A 14863-nucleotide genomic window follows, 5' to 3' on the forward strand; every position below is an offset into this window, starting at 1 on the left:
AGCCTCATCAACGCCTCCCTAAGGGATTTTTGGAGGGTAGGAAGCACGTCCTTCACTTCACAGCTGCTGCTCCATGCTCTTCTCCCAGATAAATCCCCGATAAAGCTCCAAGAGGGATGGAATGTCCGCCCTGCACCTCTTCCCTCCTAGCTCAGCTTCTCTCTCCCTCTTGACATCAAACCCAACAATTGTTCTACTCCTGTGAAATGGGGAGGGGAAATTCCACTGCCTGATCCCAGCATCTGTTATATCCCATTTAATTCCCATTTATTTGATATCCATGAGCTCCTTCAGCTGGAAGGACAGAGAAGAGAGCACAAGCACTCATTAATTCTGCCCAGCTAATTAATTAATTCATGGATCTCTTACAGTATCCGGGGTGTTTGTTTCCTTCCCCTGTTTCCATCCTGTCCTGCTCATCTCCCAACAGTCCACAGCCTCCCCCAGTTTTCAGCTGAATCCCTTTTCCTGGCACCAAGATCTTTGTGGAAGAGGAGGGAAGATGACAAAGACATTTGGGTTTGATGAGCTGAGGGCACAGAGGGGAAAAAATCCTGTGGGGAGTCCCTGGCTGGGTTTGCTTGGTGTGGGCAGTGCCAAGAATCTCCTGATCCTCCCTGAAAAGAGGGATTTTGGAGAGGAGAGGGCACCAAGTCCAGAACAAACCCAGAAAATTGTATAAAATATCCCAAAATGGTATTTTGAACCTCAGTGGAGGTTCTGAGGCTGCCTTGGGGGTGCTGGAGGGCACAGGAACCAGGACCCCCTTCTGTTTATATCAGCCACTCTCATTCCAAACTCATTTCCTGCTGCTCCCTTCCTGTTTTAATGGGAAATGTTCCCTTTGACAGGACCTCACCGAATCCATTTATCCTGCTGTGTTCCAGCTCTCCTGCCACATTTATCACCCAGGGATCTGAGTGCGTTCAACACAACCACAGACATCTGCCAGCTTATTTTTTTTTCCCTCTCAGTCTCCTCAGGAGAAAAAAATGAAATGAGTGCAACAGTTTTCCTATTTTAGGAAGTTGGACTTTTCCCCCAGCCTCTCTCCCACAAACATTGCTTTAGTTTTATTTTTCTAGTAGAGAAAACAAATCCCCACAGGATCCACATCCTCAGCTTTGATCCTGAGACAGTTTTACTTTCCAGAACAAAGCTGGACCATCCCTCCACCGCCCAGCTCTAGGGAAGGGGTCAGGAATATCAGGAATAAAAATATACTTTTCCTCTCACCAGGCAGCTTTTTGGCTGCAGGATTGGGAATGTGGGAATCTTGCACCACAATGGGACAGAAAAGGAAAGGCATCACCTGGGCTGGTGAGAGCTCTGTGTCAACAATGAATCCTAAAAACCCTCCTGAGCCCAAGGTGATCCCTGTGCATCATCTCTGTGGTGTTGGCATTTAAAATAACCCTTGGAATGGTTTGGAATGGGAGGGACATTGAAGCCATTTAATTCCAAACTCTGCCATGGCAGGGACACCTCCCGCTGTCCCAGGTGCTCCAAGCCCCATCCAGCCTGGCCTTGGGCACTGCCAGGGATCCAGGGGCACCCACAGCAAATCTGGGCACCCTGTGCCAGGGCCTGCCCACCCTCACAGGAACAATTCCCAATTCCCAATTCCCAATCTCCCATCCAGCCCTGCCCTCTGGAAGCCATTCCCTGTGTGCCGGCACTCCGAACTCTGGAACACGAGAGTTCACCCACAAATGTTCATCCCCTGCCTGGTTTTGGGACCTTGCCGGGGGAGGAACACGGAACAAGGGATGTTCCCCTTCAGGGAGCAGCTCGGCCCCGTCGTGCACTGTCCTGGGAATTGCAGTGTGGAAGGCGGCGGGATCCCAGCTAAAATGGGGAAGGGAGAGGAGGTGCCTCCGTCCCGCTGCTCCTGCCGAGGGAGCTGTCCAGTTCTGACTGCCCTCAGAATTCCTTCCTGCCCTGAGTCTGGCACAGAAATGCTTCTGGAGGAGCCTTTGGGCAGCTCCCCTGAGCACTCTGCCAGGAACGGGGAGGTTTGGCCGGGAAGAGAAGCTGGATAACCAAAATCTCCAGGATTTCACAGAGTGACAGAAGGGTTTGGGAAAAGGACCTTAGAGATGGCCTCAAACCTGATCTCAGAGCTGCTGCTGTGTGTCTGAGAGCTCAGGCTGTGGGAAGGACAGAGGCAGGGAGTGCACAGGGCTGGTCACTGGGAAGTGACCTTTTCCCAAGGCTGCCGACTTCTCAGTGGATTTATGGATATGGAGTCCTCTGGGATGGTCAGAGCTTCTCAGCAGTGAAAAATTGGTGCCTGTGAGTGGCACTCGGCGACTGCAGCAGGGCAGGGAGTGCTGCAGCTCTCAGGACTCACTTTGGCGTGGATCAGGAGCGCTCAGGGCCGCTGGAATATCTCAGGAATGACCTCTTGGGCTGGCTTGGCAGGCTCAGCAGAGGCAGATGTGAGGAACACGAGCCCATGATGGGATCGCAGCAGGAGCTCTGAGAGTGCTTCATTCCATTTCATTGCACCCTCCTGCTCTCAGCACTCCCTCCCAGCAGCCGGGCTTCAGCAGGGTGCCAGGGAGAGAGGAGGAACCAGGAGCTGCTGCTGCTGCCAGCTGCAAACAGGGACAGCCCCGTCCTGCCCAGCAGGTGCAGCCCTGCTGCTGTTCCCAGCCTCTGGAACTGCATCCATGACTCTGAATCGCAGCCTGGATCAGGATTGCTGCTCTCTCCTGTTGCCAGGGAGCTGAACAGCTTGGGTGTGCTGCCTGGAGGCTGGGAATGACCAAGAGCAGCATTTGAATTTCCCTGGCCTTGGAGTCTGGAAAAGCAGAATTTCTCTCAGCCATTTGGGAATTCTGCCCTAATTTGCGTTGTTCAATCCTCACAGACAACTCTTAAATATTCCAAAGATTTGCCTGAGCCTAAACCCCAGGGTTTACACCTAAAATCCAGGGGAGGATTGCAGAAGTGACTTCTCTGTGGAGTTTCCAAGAGTTTAACAAGTTTAACACCTTTGCACACCAAACTCTGGACCAGATTCCTTGATCTGTGTCCGAGTCAGCAGAGAGGGACAAAAATTCACCTTGGTTCTCCTCACTGCAGCCCATATTTTGTAAAAGGTATTGGCGTGTTAAAATTTGATTGATAATTACCTTTGTATTTTAAAAGAAACTCCTGTATGTTATAGAAATCTCTCCATTAATTATTAACTCTAAATTTTACTGAACTGGACAGACAATCTTTTCTCCTCTGTAGGATTACGTGGCACAAAACTTCCATTCAATATTGTTCTTTTATTGCATAAAGAGTGGTTTATCAAGATCTGCTGTGGTCTGGCCTGTGGGCCTGTGGGATATTGGGCCATGGGATGGGACTTGAGCAGGAATCCCAACACAGCAGCCTTCTGTTCACTTTTCAGAGGCTGCAGTCACAGATCCCTGGAAAAAATCAAGGGGCTGTGTGTTATCCACAAATAACCAGTTTAGCTCTTAATTTAAAAGGTTTTATAATGAATAGATTTTATTTTTCCCTGCTGGACTCTGAGGTTTTGGGGAATTGGGGTGGGTTCTGTAAGCCTTTTAAATGCTTCTCCATGCCCCTGAAGACCAGAAAATTCCTCTTTTACCACGTGAGCCAAGTCTTCATGTTATTACTCCAGAAACTTGGCCTTTGATGAGGACATCAAACACGCCAAGATCTCATGTTTAGGATGAAGCAGAAGTGAACAACGATATGGAGAGAATTGCCCTTTATCTGCTGGGTGTCTGGGGTGGTGTGACCACCAGCAGCTCCCACAGGTGTGACATGTGGCATTAAACCTTCGAGGTGAGCAGCTCCTGTTTGCCAGGAGGAAGGGAAAGGAAGAATTCCTCCCCAAAATCCCAGCCCAGCCCGGCCGTGCCCGGGGTTTGTGCCTGCTGCTTCCCCCGGGTGTGGAGCATCCTCTGCTCCAGGCAGCATTCCCTAGGGAGGCTGCTCCAGCCACCACCAGCTGCCTCCTCTCTCCTGCTCTGCCCCTGTGGATGCAATGATATCGATAAATTTGTGTTTGATTCCTCAGAATCCCAGACTGGTTTGGGTTGGGAGGGACCTCAGCGCTCCCCTCAGCCCACCCCGCCATGGGCGAGCGATGCCACCACACACCAGCCCAGGCTGCTCCCAGCCCCATCCAGGCTGGAATTTGGCCGGGTTTGCTGCAGAGCCGCTGCCGGAGCTCGCCTTGGCCCAGACCCGGCCGGGGAGGACCCGGGGCCGGGGCTGCGGCGGGGGAGGGACGGACGGAGCGGGGCGGGACGGACGGAACCGGGAGGGGAGAGCGGAGCCGAGCGCTGAGGGAACGGGAAGGAAGGAGCAGAGCGGAGAGGAGCAGGCGGGGAAGGAGAGCGAAAGGAAGGGGCGGAAAGGCAAAGGAAGGGAAGGAAAGGCAAAGGAAGGGAAGGAGAGGGAAAGGAAGGGAAGGAGAGGAGCGGGGAGCGAAGGGAAGGCAGGCGAGGAGCCGAGCCGAGCCGAGCCGAGCCGCCGGCGCTCCCCGCGGAGCCGGCCCCGCTCGCTCCGCAGCGCTGGGGAAGCGCGGCCGTCGCTCCGCCGCCAGCGCCGGGGCCATGGAGCGCTGAGGGCGGAAACCTGAGGGGAGCGTGAGGAGAACCGGAGGAGAACCGGAGGAGAACCTGCGGGCAGCCCCCGGAGCCGCCGCCGCCGCCGAAGGTAAGCGCTGCCCGCCCGTGGGGCCGCGGCCGCCGCCCGGGGCCGGGGCCGGGGCTGGGGCTGAGGCGGCCCCGGGCTGTGAGGGGACCCTGCCCGGCCCGGCCCGGCCCTGCCGTGAGGGGGTCCCGGCGGGTCCCGCTCCGTGCCCCATAGAGCCCAGGGACCGAGCCGCTTGTGGGGTGTTTGCCTGGCCCCACTTAAGTTTTGTGGTGGGGAACCACATGGCATTAAGAGGAAAAAAACCCCAAACAAACGAGGGTTGCGGTTTGCCAGAGAGCGGACGTACACTTTAATTGGTTTTTAAAATTACTTTATTTCTGCGCCCTCTGCACCTTCTAGGTATTCTATGTGTATGTTAATTTCCCTTCTATTTCTCCCTGTGTTCTTTCCGCCTCGAATTTCTGTCGGAGTGGCTCATTTGATGCTGGCCACGGTGTTCCCTGGAGCAAATCCCTAAATCCCCTTTGGGATTTGCGCCTTCCCAGCGCCGTGGGCCGGGGCTGCCCTGCCGGGCTCCCCTTCCCTGCCATGCCCATCGCAGAGCCTGAGCAGCGCTCTGCAGCCTGGATCCCCGGCGCTCCGGCTGGGATGAGCCCTGCCGATGCTCCTCTGCCGGAGACATTTCCTCTGCATCATTTCCCTGCCATGTGCTTTGAGTCAGTTTGTTTTTCCTGAGCCTCCTTTTCCCAGTTCGGAGCCTGGTGGGAGTTGCGAGTTCAGAGAGGATCTGGGAGTTGTTCCCTCGGTGTGGCTCCACAGAGAGGAGCTTTTTGCCCTCCTCGGGTGGAGGTCGGTGAGTCATAAATCAGTTCTGCTGAGGAAAGAGGTGTTCGCTGTGGTCTCTGGGGCTGGGATGGAGCCATGAGGGCGCTGAGTTGTTTTGTGTGATGCTCAGTATCTGTTGCTACAGGAGACATCCCAAGAGATCCTCCACTGAAGAGAGAATTCCCGGTGGATCTCTCTTGTGTGAGACTCTTCCCAGCAGAATCCATGCACTGCCTTTTGTTTTTTTCCTCTGGACTCCTGGTGTCCATAAGAAGCTGCAGTGAATAAGCTGAATAATTGCATTTGCAGGTCATAAATCCAGTGGAACAGGGAACTTTTTTAGGCCACTGTGAGAGAGATGCTCATTTGTAGTGTCCCTCATTATCAGCTCCAGAGAGGGAGCTGATGGTTAAAAAGGTTCTGAACAAATCTGTGATCTATAAATCATCTGGAATAAAAGCTTGTTAGCACAACAAGTGCTTTTCCCAGCAGATTATTCACTGGAATTCTCTGTTTCTCTTGTCATCTCATCTATTTTAGTGTTTCCTTGTGCCTGCTCAGGTGCTCCAAGTACAGCTGTATCCTACTTTATTCTCGGTTTTGGACATTTTAGATTCCAGGAAATAAGTTTTAGTGCAATGCTTTAATGTGAAGCTAGAGTAAAGGATGATATTGAGCCTTTTTGGCTGTTTTTTTCCAAAAACATATTCAGGTTTTTTCTCCACCACTTCTGTATTTACTTCCCAGCTCTTCCCATGTCACATGGAAACCTCTCCTTATTCAGCATTCAAATCCTGATTTATCCATCAGGAAGCTTAACCCAGATTAGCTGAGTAATCGTCTCTGGGAACACAGGGCTCCTTTAAAGAGTCATTCCAACCAAATCCCTGGAATTTCCATATTTGAAATGGATAGCCACAGATAGAGCTGGAAAATCCTGCCTAAAATGGCAGCTTTTAATTGGAATGGTTTGTTTTATCCAAAAATCCTGTCCTTGGGGTGATCCACGTGGAGCTGTCCTGCAGAAATGGGGAAAGTTTTAAACATTTGGGAAAAATAGTGACAAAACAGTGCTTGGGAGCACCTTTATTCCTTTAAATTAAGTGCCTGTCTTTCCAATTTTCAGTCTTTATGTGCTTCCCTGAGCAAATAAAATTGGATAATTACAGCAGTGGGATAAATACAGCCTTGGCAGATGGAAAAAAAAAAAAGAAACCAAAAAAGAAAACATTGGGAAGGTGTAGGACAAATAATGAGGTGAAAAAACTCCCTTAAACTTGATGCCTGTTGCAAACAGGTGAGTGGATATTTATGTGAAATATTGCTTTGAAGGAAAAGATTTTAACCTGATGTTATTTATTACTCACTCTGTGGGGTTTTTTTCCCCGTTTTCCTTCACTTTAGAGAATGAAAAGAATTTATCAGTTTCTCTTTGGGCTCCTTGCTGCTGCAGTGTTTTGGTTTCAGGCGATGCAGGGGATGCTTGAGCTGGGGTAGGTGAATTTCAGCTGAATTTCTCTAATTATGGAAACAGCTCTCAGCTTCAAGCTTGTTTGTACAAAAAATGAACAAATTGATACCATCCTGTTGTGCTAAAACATGCAGGGGAAGCCTGGCTGTGCTTGTTACATCTCTGAGTGTTCCATTCGTCTGTGAGCCCTTCATGTCCCAAATAATTCAGGGATATATCCATTATTCAAGTTAAAATCTTAGAAAGAGATTGACAAATGGTACAGAGAAAGTCAATTAAGAACTTTTCTCTTGGTTATGCAGGAAAATTGAAAAATCCAAGCCTTTGAATTTAATTTTTAACTTAATTTTTCATTAGATGTCTAATTGGACCAAGGGTCCGTTTGCCAGAGCGTTCTTGGAGCAGAAACCATGGCAAAATAATTCCTGCCAATCTCAGAAGTCTCCAGGAGTCTTGAGAAACTTTGCAGATGGAAAAAGACAATTTTAGAGAACAATAAAGAAAAGATAAAGTGGTTTATCCTTTGTATTTTAAAGCAGGCTGAGAGATAAGAGGGAACTTCCTGGGAGAGCAGATTATTCCCTGTCTGCCTCCAGTGGAATTCCTGCACTTTCTGCTGCAGCATCTGGCACTGCTGGCAGTGATGAGAAAATAGATTAGAGGATGAGGCTGGGTTAAATCCCTGCTTATTCAGGTGCTTAAAAAATGTCATTTTGTGCACCCTGACTTCGGCTTTTCCTCGTGTTTGGCCACTTAAGGATACACTTTGTTTATAGAGAACTCAGGGGAGGAAAATCCAGAAAATTCCCTTTTTTTTGGTCTTTGTTTCTCCCTTTTCTGTCTGACCATGTGTGGATTGTGGGATTCTTTCCTTTCCTCCATCCATTTTCTTTCCTGAATTTCTCTCCTCTCTGGAAGCAAAGAGGGTTGTGGATATTTTTACTGATGGGAATGAATTGGAACCAAGGCAGATCCAGGGCCTGGGAGAAATTAAGGACAATCTTGGTGGTGCTGAAAATACAGGCTGGGAATTGGGACAGTGTGGAGCAAAGATATTGCATAGAATGAGATATTTTATAGAGCAAATTATAAAACTTCAGGCCTGAACACTGAAAATGCTGAATTATGGTCTTTGAACTGTGGGGGCTGGAGCCAAGTGGGCAAAACCCCTTTGGATTGGAGGTGAGCTGGAGTTCAGACCCAGTTTTCCATGGAAACCTGCTGTGCCTCTGGGATTCCCCATTGGGATTTTCCCCTCAGCTTTCCTTACCCAAGGATATCACAGCATTGCCGTTGTCCTGTGGGCTGCAGGAGGAGCGAGGAGATGCCAGTATTTCAGGGGATAAGGGAGGTGTATTTCTGGTGACAGAAAAGCAGCAGAAACCCCAGTTGAGACACCGATGTCCCCTCATTTTTCAGAGTGTCCTGGAAGGGAATTGATTTGTGGCAAAGCCCTCTCTGACTGGTGGGTTTTTCTGCCCCCCGTGGGAACCCTCCCCAGAGGCTCTGTGTTCTGCTCTGCTCCCGTGGGTGCAGACTGGGGTGGCGTTTCTGAGGAGTATTTGGAACATTCCTTTGCAGCCAGCTGTCGAGAGCGTTCCGCTGAGCTGCTGGAGAGTTAACTCAGCCTCGTTTGCTCTCTAATTAATTTGCTGGGGGATAATACCCCACGTCTGACCTGGTTTTGGCAGCAGATTTGGTGGGAGCAGCTGCTGATGCTGGCACAGGCTTTGCCTCCCGTGCAGGAGGTGTTGGGGACAGCTCAGGACCAGGGGACACAGAGAACACACAAAAGTCTGCTCCAGGTGCTGCTCCCTTCCTCGGCCCGGCCCTCCTGGCCTGCAGGAAGCAGCACACGGAGTGTTGGCAATGAAGGGATTTTATTTTATTTTCACAGTTCAGGGCAGACCTTGTGGAACAGCAGGCAGAGCTCGCTGTGCTGCACGCCAGGGTGTGGGAAGGGAGAAGAGGGGAAAGAGAGGTCAGCTAAAATAAACCCAAGGGAACAATCCAGCCTTGGAGACTCCGGAGGGGCAGGGAAGCACAGCAGACAGGGGACAGCGAACACACTGCTGCCAGGGGGGTTTGTAAGCCAGAGAACTCCCCTGAGCTCTCCTGAATGCACAGGGAATCTCTGCCTGCTGTGGGGACAGCAATCCCTGGGTGTTTTTGGCACAGGGAAGCTGAGTGGAGCTGCCAGAGGATTTGCTCCTCGCCATTCTTTTGGATGGTGTGCTTTTATGTCAGTGCTGCTGAACCTGGAAACAAGAAGTTGCCCCTTTGCTTGAGTAAATAAGCACCAAGTTTTCAGTTTTGTTTCTGCCTGGGCTCCTCTGTGAGCTCAGGTGCCTCTGGCACATCCAAGGAATTGTGTTTCTTCTGGGAGCTAAGGCAAATAAAGGCACAGCCTGGAGCTCAGAAGGAATCTGAGACTTGGAGTTTTCTCACTGATGTGCAGGAATTGGCTTTGGTGTCTAAAATCTGAAATGTAAAGGAAAAAAAGGGAGAATTTTCCCCCAATGGAGGAGAACCTTCTCTAACCTTGTTGCTGCTAAACAAAGCTCAGCTTCTGAGTCACTCCCATGGATCTGGGTTGAATATTTGCTGTCTGCAGGATGGGCACTGAGGGATAAATCCCTCCTGAGCTTTGGGGAAGGATTAGGGCTGCGCTCAGATGGAAAAATAAATTCTTGCCATTGATTTTTGTCCCATTCACGCTTTTGTAATTCAGCAATTGCTCGAGGAAGGCACAGCCAGGATCCCACTGGAATAAACAGCACAGAGAACCTGGGATTGCCAGAGCTCCTGGGAAATGTGGGGGATAAATGTGGAGAGGAGCTCCTTGCAGCAGGGACACTTGCAAGGGTGCTTATAAATAGTGGGAGCAGGAACTTGGGGAGGAGAGGAATCCAAAAGGAGGAATCCTCAGGAGTCCCTGTTTCTGAAAGCAGCAGCTCAAATGAGAACAGAAAATGATCCAGCAGCACAAGAGCTCTTGAGGAGAAAGTCAGTGTGAGACATATGGAAACCTTCGGGGCCAGGCTGCTCTGTTTGATGGGGTTCTGCTCCAGGAGCAGCAGATCCTCGGGATGCCCAGCATGCTCAGGAATACTGATCAGGAACCTCCCAGGGCCTGTGGTGCCAGGGCTGAACCCACTCCTGCCTGGAGGGAAAAACATCCCGTTTAATGCTGGAAAAGTGCCCCTGGAACAGCCCAGGATTCTCCATGTTCCACCTGGGAATGGCTGCTGGGGGCTGTGGGGAGCTGCTGGAGCCGAGAGGGCAAAACCCCTTTGGATTGGAGAGGAGCTGGAGTTCAGACCCAGTTTCCATTAAAACCTGCTGTGCCTCTGGGATTCCCCGTTGGGATTTTCCCCTCAGCTTTCCCTGTTGGTTACCCAAGGAATATTGGAAATTTCCTGTTATCCTGTGGGCTGCAGGAGGAGTGAGCTTGGGCAGGAGCAGAGCAGCATGTGTGATGTTCTTTGGAGAGCTTGGGTTCCCAGCGCTGCTCCTTCCAGGGGTGCTGCTCTTCCCTCCGGGAAAAGCTCTGTGTGGATCTTTTGGGATGCCAGGAAGAGCAGGAAGTTTGTCCAGATGGTCCTTGGAGAGAGAGAGGCCTCTCCAGGAAGGGCAGGAGGACAGCAGCTCTGGGGTTCCTGCATCCTGCTGACCCCAGGGATTCCGTGGGATTCGTGGACACAATTCCAAAAGAGGCTCCTCATGGCAAGAAATGTCCCCCTGTGTTTATCTGTGACTTGGGGACTAAAGCAGCGCGGGTTTTCACGCTGGAAATAGAATCAAACCATCATTTCCATGATTTTTTTAAAGCAGAAAATATCTGGAGAGGGCTTCTTTCCCAGTTGGAATTCCAGGAGAGGTGTCTCCCCTGCTATAACTCTTACTGTTCATCCAGAAGAATTGTTGGGATGCCCTTTCCCTCTGCTTCCTCCCAGGCTGGGACAAGGGAATATTCCTCTGTTGGTTTTTGTGGCTTTTTCTTTGCCTTCTTTCTTTCCTCTGCATTCAGTTCTCAATTCTGCATTTCCTTCCTGGAATTCTAACCCCAAATTCCAATTCCAAGCCCCTTTCCCTGCACTGTCCTGAGGAATCCATGAAATCTCTGCCTGTGCTTCCATTGTTTGAGGTGTTATTGGTGTGTGTCCAGTTCTGGGGGAGAACTGGCGCTGTAGTTTTCCTATTTTCCTTATTCCTGCAGGAGCCACGGGAACATTGTGGGGTTTTTCCCATCTTGTGGGTCACTGATGAATCAATTCCATAAAAAAAGGAAAGTTTTCCATGCCTTTTTCCCAGAAAAGCAAGAATAAGGCAGTGTTCAAATGAAGTCAGGCAGAAGAACTATAAAAATAAACATTTATTTCACCTCATTCTTCATTTCCTTCTGGAGCTGTATTCCCAGAAATCCAGTTAGTTTTAAAAAAGGGGGAAATAATCCAGTCACAGGCACTGAAAGGAAGTAGGAAAACACATTTTTGTCATCTTTCCTTGTTTCCTAATCACCCGCTCTCAGCATAAAAATATTTAGTGCAAGACTCCAGTCATGTGAAATAATTGTAATTAATTCCTTGAGTCAGGACTGTGTAGGAAAATTCAGGAAGAATTTCCTGAGCACAGGAGAAGGGATTTATTTAGACTTGTGGAAAACCAGAGATGCTTTATGATTAAAAAATAATGATTTAGCTCTGAGCAGACTCTTCCTGACTTTTAAGAAGTTTCAGTGAGTTTTCCTGAATTTAATATTGGATTTTTCCATGGCCTGAGGTGTTCCTGGTGTGGATTTTGCTGGAGAAATTGAGGCGGCATTTTGGGGGTTGTTTGTTCATAAAACAGGAGCAAGCAGGAGAATTCCTGTCATGGAATGGCAGCCAATCCCCCAAAATTCCCTTTTCCCTTCCCATAATTCACTGTATGATCAAGTTGGAATATTCTTGGCTATTCCTGGCTGTTCCTTTTCCCATTTTACTCATCAGAGTTGTTGAATTATTCCTTTTTTTGGTCCATCCTGGGTTGTCTCATGGATCCAGCACCAGTTTGGTGCTGCCAGTAGAGTGATTCCTACAATTTTAGTTGGATAAACCAGATTTTATTTAACTTTGCAGCAAACCAAAGCTATTTTGGTTTTTATTATTGATATTGTGCCCTTGGGAGCAAGCCTGGATTGATGCTGGGAACCCTGCAGCTGCTCTGGTTTGGATTTCAGATCCACACTTCCATAAATTTTTTTTGGAATTGTGGTTGCACTGGTGGGTTTTTAAAGGGTATCTGTAGGTGTGTAACAACTGCCCTTTAATCAGAGCGATGGAATTCATGGAAATTTGTCATTTGAGATGGAAAAAATCGAAGGCAGCACAAAAATGTTCCCCTGTGTTTATCCGTGACTTGGTGACTAAAGCAGCGCGGGTTTTCACGCTGGAAATAGAATCAAACCATCATTTCCATGAGTTTTAAAAGCAGAAAATATCTGGAGAGGGCTTCTTTCCCTGCTGGGATTCTGTGGGCTGGGATGCTCTTCCCTTTTCCTGCAGAGGAGGGGAAGGAGTGTTCTCCATCTGGCTGGGGGCTTAAAACGATCCTGTGTTTTGGTGGCTCTGCAGATGAGTTCAGCTCTGCATTGCACGCCTGAACCTGGGGAATTCGGTGGGGAAGGGAGCAGGAATGCTGCATTCCTGAGCCCCTCATGCTTCATTCATCCCTGAGCCCCTCGTGCTTCATTCATTGCTGAGCCCTTCGTGCTTCATTCCTGAGCCCCTCGTGCTTCATTCCTTCCTGAGCCCCTCGTGCTTCATTGCTGAGCCCCTCGTGCTTCATTCCTTCCTGAGCCCCTCGTGCTTCATTGCTGAGCCCCTCGTGCTTCATTCCTTCCTGAGCCCCTCGTGCTTCATTGCTGAGCCCCTCATGCTTCATTGCTGAGCCCCTCATGCTCCATTCATCCCTGAGCCCCTCATGCTTCATTCCTGAGCCCTTCGTGCTTCATTGCTGAGCCCTTCATGCTTCATTCCTGAGCCCTTCGTGCTTCATTGCTGAGCCCCTCATGCTTCATTCATCCCTGAGCCCCTCGTGCTTCATTCCTGAGCCCCTCCAGTTGCAGGGAGTGCTGCTCTCAGTGCTTTCCATGCTTTTGGGCTGGCATTTGGAGCGGGACTTTCTTCTTTCAGCGAGCAGGTGACACGTTGCTAAAAATAAACGGATCGAGTGATACTGGAATTTTCATTTGTAAATTCTCAGGGGATCTGCCAAAACTTCCATCGGAGACCTGCAGTCATTTGGGAGGAGGCACAGGCTGTTCCCAAGCTGAGGGAATTCAGGTGGGAGGGAAGAAATTCCTTACTGAGGGTAAAGAGGTGCTTTTCCAGAGAATCTTTGCCTGCCCCATCCCTGGAAATGTCCCAGGCCAGGTTGGAGCAGCCTGGGACAGTGGAAGGTGTCCCTGCCATGGCAGGGGTGGGATGGGATGGGATGGGATTTAAGGTCCTTCCCAAGCCAAACCAGTCTGGAATTCTGTGATTCTGTGGGAATGGAGTAGGAAATGCCCTCTTTCCCTACTCCCTGCTCCCCCTCCTGCTCCCCTTCCCTGCTCTCCAGGCTGAGAAAACTTTCCATTTTCTCCATGCCATCCCATCCCATGATGGAGGGAAAGGGAAGGAAAGGGAAAGGGAAAGGGAAAGGGAAAGGGAAAGGGAAAGGGAAAGGGAAAGGGAAAGGGAAAGGGAAAGGGAAAGGGAAAGGGAAAGGGAAGGAAAAGGGAAATCTCTGTTCTCTTGGGTAGAGATGTCCCTTCAGCTCTCCAGCTCCAAAGCTGATCCAGAGGAGAATAAAAGGGGCTCATTGTGCTCGCTCCAACACCTCAGGATTGGCCTGGAGTTTGTTGCCTTCTCCTGCCTTTTCCAGCAGCAGAGGTTTCCTGTTCAGCCCCCGAGGATGTGAATTCAGCCCCAGTAAATCAGATTGCAGCTGCTCCTGTGCTCTGCTCCCAGCTTTGCTTCCAGAGGGCTCATTCCCTCCGTGCTGGGCTGGATTATATTCCAAGCTGTTCCCTGCTCCACATTTGCTGCAGGAAGACAGCTGAGGGCCCAGATTTTGCAGTTTTATTTTGGGCATCTTGTTTGTTTTGAGGAAAAAACCCATTTCCTTCTATTCTGAGTTTTCAAAGGGAGGAATATCAGCGTTTCCTTATCTCAGTGGAAGCAGATTCATGAGGGGAGCACCTGAATGAGGGAGCGAGTTGGGAATGAAAAACCTTCGGAAGGGAGAAGGGAGAAGGGAGAGGGGAAGCTCTCCTGGAGTGCCTGATCCTGGAGCAGCAGATTAGGGCTGAGTGTAATTAATAACAAGAAGAAATCCATGAAGTTGTTATAGTAACTGGGAAGTGAGGTTGGAATTTATGATCCGAGTGACTCAGCTCTGGGGGAAGGGATCAGGAGCCCACGGAGGGAGAGCTGGAGCTTCCCTTTCCCAGGGACTCTGGAATGGCCATGGACAAGGATCCTCCGCACCCTGAGCAGGAAAACCAGCTCAGCCCATCCCTCTTGTCCCTCTGCATGTCATGTCATCCTGGAAAACTTGGGAAAACTCTCCCCAAGTAATCCATGTAGCAATTAAATCCTAATGGTTTTCCCCCCAGGAATACAAGAATGCCCTTTAGCTTTCCAGCAATCTCGAAAAATGAGAGCTGTAAATCTCCTCTCCTGAAGCTGCTTTGGGAATCCAGGGAGCTGGGTGGGGATTTCTTAATCTGCATTTTTTTGTCCCAGGGAAATGCATCCTAAGACTAAAATGGGAAAACCCGTGGAGAAGTTGGGTCATTCCTGTGACTTGGAGAATTTTTGTGTTGTATTTTTATATTTGCAACACCGGTTGCCCAAAAAGAAAGTATTTGGATGTTGTTGAGATACTGTTTTTTCCAGGTAGCCTCAA

The 14863-nt window shown here is 49.8% G+C and overlaps 1 protein-coding gene across 1 annotated transcript in view; it reads left to right on the forward strand.

The window, feature by feature from the left end:
• Positions 1-4599: 4599 nt before the first annotated feature.
• The window catches only part of PDE4B (phosphodiesterase 4B), a 176094-nt gene continuing 165830 nt past the window's right edge, over positions 4600-14863 (forward strand). The window contains exon 1 of the mRNA XM_063166284.1: positions 4600-4692. The gene's annotated coding sequence lies outside the window, so the exon portion shown is untranslated. The remainder of the gene's footprint in view (positions 4693-14863) is intronic.

Source organism: Melospiza melodia, chromosome 11 (genome assembly GCF_035770615.1).
Source record: "Melospiza melodia melodia isolate bMelMel2 chromosome 11, bMelMel2.pri, whole genome shotgun sequence".
NCBI lineage: Eukaryota > Metazoa > Chordata > Aves > Passeriformes > Passerellidae > Melospiza > Melospiza melodia.